This window comes from Diaphorina citri, unplaced genomic scaffold (genome assembly GCF_000475195.1).
Source record: "Diaphorina citri unplaced genomic scaffold, Diaci psyllid genome assembly version 1.1 scaffold2140, whole genome shotgun sequence".
NCBI lineage: Eukaryota > Metazoa > Arthropoda > Insecta > Hemiptera > Psyllidae > Diaphorina > Diaphorina citri.
In genome coordinates this window covers 4,859-14,433 of record NW_007379565.1, presented here as the reverse complement: position 1 = coordinate 14,433, position 9,575 = coordinate 4,859, and positions in this window count along the sequence as shown.

The following is a 9,575-nucleotide window of genomic DNA, read 5'->3' as shown; positions in this document are numbered from 1 at the left end:
TATTTAAAACAAATTATGTAATTCGAACTAGGTACCCCAATATCTATTCCTAAAGCTATTTAAACAATACCTAATAACTATTTAGTTAGTTGTTCATGTAGTAATTCTAGTATGTTGCTAAGTTCGTTATGTATTATTTGATCAGTGTTCATTCAGCCTCAAACATCTCATTCGTTTCCCAAACCGGACTCCTCCTCATCTGTGACCATCAGTAACACACCTGGTCTATTGTTGCCAACAGATAACTAGAGTTTATCTAGCCACATTGTTATTTCCTAGATGTTTTCTGCATCATTGACTTCCCATCATGCATTATGTATTGACGGTTCAATCTTCATAATTATCGTTGTTTTTAACATTTGCTTTATAATTAAAGCAGCACGCGTCCTAATAAAAAAATCAATACGGCTGAACTTTGCGAGAAAATTATGAACCTCTTTGATGGTATCCATCAGGTCTGTAATAATGTGTAATATCGTGCAGATACCTAGTACATGATGCCTCCATTAGCGAAGTTATTAAATTGCTCCTAGATTTGAAGAAATAAATACTTCAGCATCATCTAGGCATGGGATGATGGGACTAAGGTATTAGTAACCGTCACTCTACTTAATCTTGTATGTAGATGGCACCATATCATCTTCTAACTTCGAAGACACCAAAAAAACATTCAACACGTACCTATAAAGAACCATCATATCAAGAGCATACAAGTAAATGCAGCAACTGCAGCACCCTAGTGTGTATATGAAGAACTAAGAAGTACAAGAATACTGGAGATGCAGTAAAGAGAGAGGTGAAAGAAACAACCACACGAAGGACTCAGGATACCTACAGAGTACCTGGAGAATATTATTATAGACTCTTGAGAGTTTCTATTAACAGTATCCAACATGGTGATACCTCCAATAAAAGATACTACTCGTAGCAGCGTAGAGCAAAGTCTTGTAGTACAAGAAGAACGCCTGAAGATATAATCTCAATCGAGGCCACTGCTCTCTGCAAGAAGTAGAGAGGGACGAAATCTGATTGGTCTACAGTGGTCCACGATATGTCTTCAGGTAACCCTTTCAGTTCTTGACCATTCTTTCTGCAGGCTCGAAGACCAACTTTGATTTTTACTTCAAGGCTTTTGTAGCTGATGTTCAATTTCATTTGAGTTTTTGCGTAACTTTGTGTTGCCATTAGTTGGAGAGTATTTTTCTTTGGGTATCTTTTGTTTCTTTATTTACACCTAAACCTTGCTTCTTTTCTTTTGCCATACGTTCTTCATTACTCGTATATTTATTTGGGTCCTGGTTTTCGAATACAGCATCTTTGATGTCCTTAAACAAATTGTTTTATGAAGCAGTTTCTTCCTGACACTAGCATAGCTGTTATTGTGTTCTAGTACCACTAAGTAGTTAAAGTGTATTTATTTACACCTAAACCTTGCTTCTTTTCTTTTGCCATACGTTCTTCATTACTCGTATATTTATTTGGGTCCTGGTTTTCGAATACAACATCTTTGATGTCCTTAAACAAATTGTTTAATTTATGTATTTTTATGAAGCAGTTTCTTCCTGACACTAGCATAGCTGTTATTGTGTTCTAGTACCACTAAGTAGTTAAAGTGTTTAACAGTATCCAACATGGTGATACCTCCAATAAAAGATACTACTCGTAGCAGCGTAGAGCAAAGTCTTGTAGTACAAGAAGAACGCCTTAAGATATAATCTCAATCGAGGCCACTGCTCTCTGCAAGAAGTAGAGAGGGACGAAATCTGATTGGTCCACAGTGGTCCACGATATGTCTTCAGGTAACCCTTTCAGTTCTTGACCATTCTTTCTGCTGGCTCGAAGACCAATTTTGATTTTTACTTCAAGGGTTTTGTAGCTGATGATCAATTTCATTTAAGTTTTTGGGTAACTTTGTGTTGCCATTAGTTGGAGAGTGTTTTTCTTTGAGTATCTTTTGTTTCTTCATTTACACCTAAACCTTGCTTCTTTTCTTTTGCCATACGTTCTTCGTTCTTCATTACTCGTATATTTATTTGGGTCTTGGTTTTCGAATACAGCATCTTTGATGTCCTTAAACAAATTGTTTAATTTATGTATTTTTATGAAGCAGTTTCTTCCTAACACTAGCATAGTTGTTATTGTGTTCTAGTACCACTAAGTAGTTAAAGTGTACGATATAAAACACTCCACTATATCTCCAGCATAAGCGATCTGGCCGTGACCTTTTTGAATAATGGCCGTGCAGCTGTGTTTGCGATTTTCTTTTTGCGCCCAAATGCATTTAATGTCTCTTGTAAAGCTCAAAGTTTATTGTTGTAGGTATTCCTACAACTTGAGTTTTTATTAGGATCTAAAGTATTAGAACTATTAGATGTAATTTGTCTTTCAACAATTAAGTAGAATTAGGAAGGCTATCGTAACTAACATTTGTGGTATTTTACTCGTACTATACCTCTGTCATATTTTGCACCGTATTGTACGACTCATGTAATTTGTCTTTCAACAATTAAGTAGAATTAGGAAGGCTATCGTAACTAACATTTGTGGTATTTTACTCGTACTATACCTCTGTCCTATTTTGCACCGTATTGTACGACTCTATCTAGCTATCTGTCTAAATCTTAGGATTAGATTGCAATGCGGGCTTTGATTTTTGTTTTCTACTGCATCGATCCTTGAAACAACTTGAGTTTTTATTAGGATCTAAAGTATTAGAACTATTAGATGTAATTTGTCTTTCAACAATTAAGTAGAATTAGGAAGGCTATCTTAACTAACATTTGTGGTATTTTACTCGTACTATACCTCTGTCATATTATGCACCGTATTGTACGACTGTATCTAGCTATCTATCTAAATCTTAGGATTAGATTGCAATGCGGGCATTGATTGTTGTTTTCTACTGCATCGATCCTTGAAGCTTCTTGATTCATACCTATTTATTGATCAATCTATCCATCATTTCAAAGGAATCTTTCAAGTTCCTATTCCAACTTTTCAGAGTAGCTTTTGGTTCTATAAAATATAAACATAAATCGAGAATTTCTCAAACTCCCGATCTCGAATTGATGTACATAGGTAGGTATTGTTGTCAGTAAAGTCTATGCATTAAATTGTAATCTTATACAATATAGGTAACTGGATACCTATAGATAGGTACCTGTACAAATATACAATGTACAGATGTAAGAACCTGCATACGTCTTACAATCATATTTTTTCTAGCTTAGATTGACATAATATACTTCCTATTCCAACTTTTCAGAGTAGCTCTTGGTTCTATAAAATATAAACATGAATCGAGAATTTCTCAAACTCCCGATCTCGAATTGACGTAGGCAGGTATTGTTGTCGGTAAAGTCTATGCATTAAATTGTAATCTTTAGATAGGTACCTGTACAAATATACAATCTACAGATGTAAGAACCTGCATACGTCTTACAATCATATTTTTCTAGCTTAGATTGACATAATACTTTGGAGACATCGCGAATATTATGCAAAATATTAACACAGGAAAGAAGGTTTCATTGTGGAAATAGAAATCCAATATGTAATTTTACTTTCTACATATTTTATTTCTCTCAAAACCTACTCGACCAAACTTTGGAGACATCGCGAATATTATGCAAAATATTAACATAGGAAAGAAGGTACCATTGTGGAAATAGAAATCCAATATGTATGTATGAATCTTTTCGAGATATTGGTACAGTCAAATCTTTAAAAGGGTAGGTACCTAACTAGCCCTTGAACAAACGAACCAAATTTACGCCACTCGTAGAGAATACTCAATATTTATAAATCACTGTGTACCTATTTCACGAAATTAGTTTCTTGGTAAACTTTCAGTTTTAGCTTTAAGTGTTTCCTGCTCTTATACTCAGGTTCATTTGGTGCAGGTGAAAGTTCCTTCAGGTTGTACTTAAGTTCAAATTAATTTGGTTCCTGTGCCTCATACACGAGGTTAGGATTACCGGCTAGAGTTCTACCTCCCTAATTTGATAACTGTATCAAAAACTTGATATGTCTATTTCAAAGTTGACTAATGTAGTGAAAGAGTTGCAAGTTTAAATTTTAAATATGTTGAGGTCCATTGAGGCCATTGGTCAAGCGTTTTCATGGACATCAATCATCCTTTCGAGAAATCGTGAAATTTGGTTTATTCTCCAAATCTCCACAAGTCCACTCATTTGAAAAAGGGAAAACCGGATCCACGCAGACTATACAGACAGATTTGCAGACAACATTGTCCGGAACCCCGACGGGTTTATAGGGTGACATTAACAGATGGGCAGCAGACGCAAACTAATAAACACCCACTGTGACAAACTTGATATCACAGAGAAAATTAACATTGTGCACCACGACACAACAAACCTTGGAAACAAGCAAAACGATAATGAACCTATCTGCTCTCTCCATTATTTCACTTATACATATTTTCATTCTGTCAAAAGTAATTACGGGTTAGTGGTTACCCTTACCAAAGGTGTCTAAAAGTATCTTACCTAATAAATAGACAAACAGTTATATTAATTTTAGAAATTATAGTGTAGGATATGCGTTCTAATCAATTCTCTTTCCAAGGTTCCCTTCAACTCTGACTTTTCTCTGGTTTGGCGCCTTTTAAAACAATATCTGGATGTATTTGAAACTTTCAATGACTTTCATAATAGAACAATATAATTATGCAGAGAACGTGCTTGGTATAATGATCATGAATATATGCACGCATAAAGTTCATATTGATATGAATAAATTTCAGAACATGAATACATATTATGAATCTACAACTCTAGATATCTTTGGAACAATTCGCTATGACTAGGTACTTAGGTGACTATACCCAACTCGCTAAGGTAACTTAGGTTAATCCATGGCAAAGAAGGTAATACTTTGCTAGAGATATGTATATAAACATATCTTGATCACAGGTTAATATTTCTTTACATTATCTTCTAAAAGAGGTAAAGAGGAGGATATAAATTGACTTCAAAATAGAAATCATCTTTGAGAATGAGGTTAGATTTAGTTTTGACTAGGTACTTAGGTGACTATACCCAACTCGCTAAGGTAACTTAGGTTAATCCATGGCAAAGAAGGTAATACTTTGCTAGAGATATATAAACATATCTTGATCACAGGTTAATATTTCTTTACATTATCTTCTAAAAGAGGTAAAGAGGAGGATATAAATTGACTTCAAAATAGAAATCATCTTTGAGAATGAGGTTAGATTTAGTTTATTCTAACTCAACAATAACCAATTTGTGTTCTCTATGAATTATTTTGTAATGTAAATCGCAATGAAAGTACAAACAATCTTCCAGTAGTGATAGTAGGCAGACAATGAATGGTAAACATGAAATAATACACAATATTAGATGGTTGGTCTTGGCTCTGGTAACACGTAACCGTTGTTCGAATTCACGAAATCAAATACATGATTTAGTTTATTCTAACTCAACAATAACCAATTTGTGTTCTCTATGAATTATTTTGTAATGTAAATCGCAATGAAAGTACAAACAATGTTCCAGTAGTGATAGTAGGCAGACAATGAATGGTAAACATGAAATAATACACAATATGAGATGGTTGGTCTTGGCTCTGGTAACACGTAACCGTTGTTCGAATTCACGAAATCAAATACATTTTTGTAAATAAAAAGCATCGTTCTAAATCTGTCAAAAACTGACAATCCATGTAACACAAAGTCACAATTCAAAGCTTCAAGTTCAGATATTACAAAACCATTTATTGAACTAATGCTTAGGAAATACCTACCAAGATTTAAGATGATGCAGAACGGTTTCAACAAAATATATCTTGAACTCTACATGAACCTAATAATAGAAACCCTGGTACTCCTAACTCTGAGGAACTAGAAGAACTAGCTACAATAGTCATGAGTAAAATTACAAACAGTTAACTTTACCATGGTACCTATCTATAATACTTACCATGATTTAGATAGGTCTAAAACACTTTACATCAAACATTTCGGTAACAATAGAGAATTTTAAGTGGAGCACCTTATATCATAGACATTATTTTTTCAGAACATCATTGGATTAGACAGTGACAAACCGTATGCACTTTCTCTGAAATGGAATTCGGAAATGACAGTGGAGACCAGAGGAAGGACTTGAAAAAAACTGATAAAAGGATTGTCCAAATATTCAAGACCAATAACTCCGATAAGGGACAAAATAATACTGAAAATAAACCCATATTGGACTTTAGAATATGCATAGACATTCAGAAAACAATAAAATGAGAGCAAATTATCAATAAAACAATCTTCGTACAACCAACACCACAAAAAAATGACACAAAAGTCAGCGGTTTAAAAGACTTCTTAGCATCAAAATCTCACTAATTCTGACAAAACTGTCTCGCTTGATCCTACTTAGGAGAACAGCTTAGTCTTCAGAAAACAATAAAATGAGAGCAAATTATCAATAAAACAATCTTCGTACAACCAACACCACAAAAAAATGACACAAAAGTCAGCGGATTAAAAGACTTCTTAGCATCAAAATCTCACTAATTCTGACAAAACTGTCTCGCTTGATCCTACTTTGGAGAACAGCTTAGTCTTAATGTCTTTTATCAGCACGTGTTAATCTACGTTAAGCCTTTCAGATAAGACTGAAAGTGAATTAAAACTGGAGACACGAAGAACCAAAATATTCCAATGTGTAGGAATCATGTCTGCTAAGAATAGTCTCAAGGCATTTGATTGGTCAATTTTGACTTGAGACTGATCTAAGAACGATCATTCTTGTTCATAAATACGATCAGCACGTGTTAATCTACGTTAAGCCTTTCAGATAAGACTGAAAGTGAATTCTGAATTAAAACTGGAGACACGAAGAACCAAAATATTCCAATGTGTAGGAATCATGTCTGTAGGTGTAGATACTGTCAAATTTTAATCATGTCTTCAAACTATGTTGTAATCCGAGTAAATATCCCTACAGCATGTCTTTGTTTTGGACTTTTTGAACTTTAAAAACTGCCTCTGCTGATGCCTTCTGGGCTGTTGTTCCTAATCTGCCAAAGAAATGACCGCTGACTGCCCTGTCGTGAATAAATCCTCGCGTTAACTTCCATTTTGCATAGAGATCGCATGACGTTTTTGACGTAATTGTTCATGGTCCTCTGTCATGGGTCATTACGGTGAGGTAATCGCGACAGATCATGTGGGCACCGGAATAATTTCACGGTTTAATTGAATTAGAAGAAATCCCACTGCAAAGCTACTGGTGGGCACACTGGACTACCTTCGGCGAACTGGACACTTTTCTTGTGAGATGGGTCATTACGGTGAGGTAATCGCGACAGATCATGTGGGCACCGGAATAATTTCACGGTTTAATTGAATTAGAAGAAATCCCACTGGGATTATGGTTGTTGATTTGACACGAAGCTACTGGTGGGCACACTGGACTACCTTCGGCGTACTGGACACTGTTCTTGAGACAGAGACTGACCATTTTGATAAACAAATCGCGTTGATCATCGAAATTCGCCACTTTGAGAAACTAATCAATTCTTCTTCAATTCGAAGAACCATCTCACTGGTTGTGGATTTCAAAGAAAGAGCAATTAATCACTCTCCCAACAGATATCAGAGAATGGCAAAGATACGGGTATAAAAGTTGTGGAATCATAATGAATGATTACATACACGGTGCGTACATGGAATATTTATCAGCATACTCGTACATCTGTTGGAATGTTAAATACAAGAAAGCCCATTGGATGGGAACATCTTTCATTCTAACATCATAGATTACAGGTCTCACTACAACCAATAGTTCCATAGTTCTACTATTCGGTATGTTGTACATTGATAATTTCACAACAACATATCTAACAACGTTCTCCATCAATTAAACCATTTTGATAAACAAATCGCGTTGATCATCGAAATTCGCCACTTTGAGAAACTAATCAATTCTTCTTCAATTCGAAGAACCATCTCTCTGTGGTGGATTTCAAAGAAAGAGCAATTAATCACTCTCCCAACAGATATCAGAGAATGGCAAAGATACGGGTATAAAAGTTGAGGAATCATAATGAATGATTGCATACACGGTGCGTACATGGAATATTTATCAGCATACTCGTACATCTGTTAGAATGTTAAATACAAGAAAGCCCATTGGATGGGAACATCTTTCATTCTAGCATCATAGATTACAGGTTTCACTACAACCAATAGTTCCATAGTTCTACTATTCGGTATGTTGTACATTGATAATTTCACAACAACATATCTAACAACGTTCTCCATCAATTAAATGCTAGAAACAAATTCGTTAGCATAATGAACCGTTTCAATGGATTTTCAACCAAACACGAATTGGTCTTGATTCTTAACTAACCTCTTGAACTACAGAATCTGCTGATAGTGTGCCCGCCCATCTTCCTAACCGAATTTTGAAAAAATGGCGCATAATCACTAACGGTCGATTAGTCTGACGAACCATATTGTTTGTGTTGGTGAAATCCACCATTAATGTTCCAAATATTGCGGACAGCTTACATGATTTACATATTATTGTTTAAAAAAAATAATGACCCAAAGAACTGTTCAGTTTTGAATGAAATTGTGAAATTGAAATTCATATGCACGGTTTTGTTTTTTCATCATTAAGATGTAACACTGGGTAATTTATTGAAGCAATTTCTTGCAGTGCAACAATAGAGGACGTTGTTAAATTTAATTAAATAAAAAATTAATCATCTAAGCTTCGCACCTCACGTATGTACTTTCAGGAAGTTGATATAACTTAAATAAATCATTGACCTGTGCATAATAGTGCAGCGGACAGTATAAAGATGTGTAGGTTCCAAACCTGTTCATTATGTTTCGTCTAGGACCATTTACACAAAAACTACATCCGAATATGGGATTTTTGGAGGAAATTTCGAATAAATACACACATCATTATGTTTCGTCTAGGACCATTTACACAAAAACTACATCCGAATATGGGATTTTTGGAGGAAATTTCGAATAAATACACACATTTTGTAGACAACAAGACAACTTCACAAATAAAACTCTATTTGGTTTGGTGTGGTAACCTGCTACGATGTCTGAAAGTCGTGGGCAAAGGAAGTTGAGTGGTCCCATGATATATTACATTTTTAATAACAACTTCACTGAATGGGTTCGTGGGCTGAAATAAAACCCTAATGTTTTCAATTATGGAAGCAAGAGAACCGTAATTAAATTTCGTATTGATAGATAATCAGAGAAATATAAAAATATGAAAATAAATATTAAACCAAACATGCCGATTCATGCAATTTATTAAAATAGTGACTAGCAACCATGTTAATGAACATTGAACATTGCATGTGAGGCTTTTCATGCTCAAGATGAACTCAGTGGCAGGTTAAAAGAGTCTGAACTACTAATGTAGGTAAATTTGTCAGACTGATGAAATCATCAGGATTTATGAATGTTCTAAGCTTCAAAATTTACTACAAGAAATAAAATGGAAGAATTGATATAACGGCTTTTCATGCTCAAGATGAACTCAGTGGCAGGT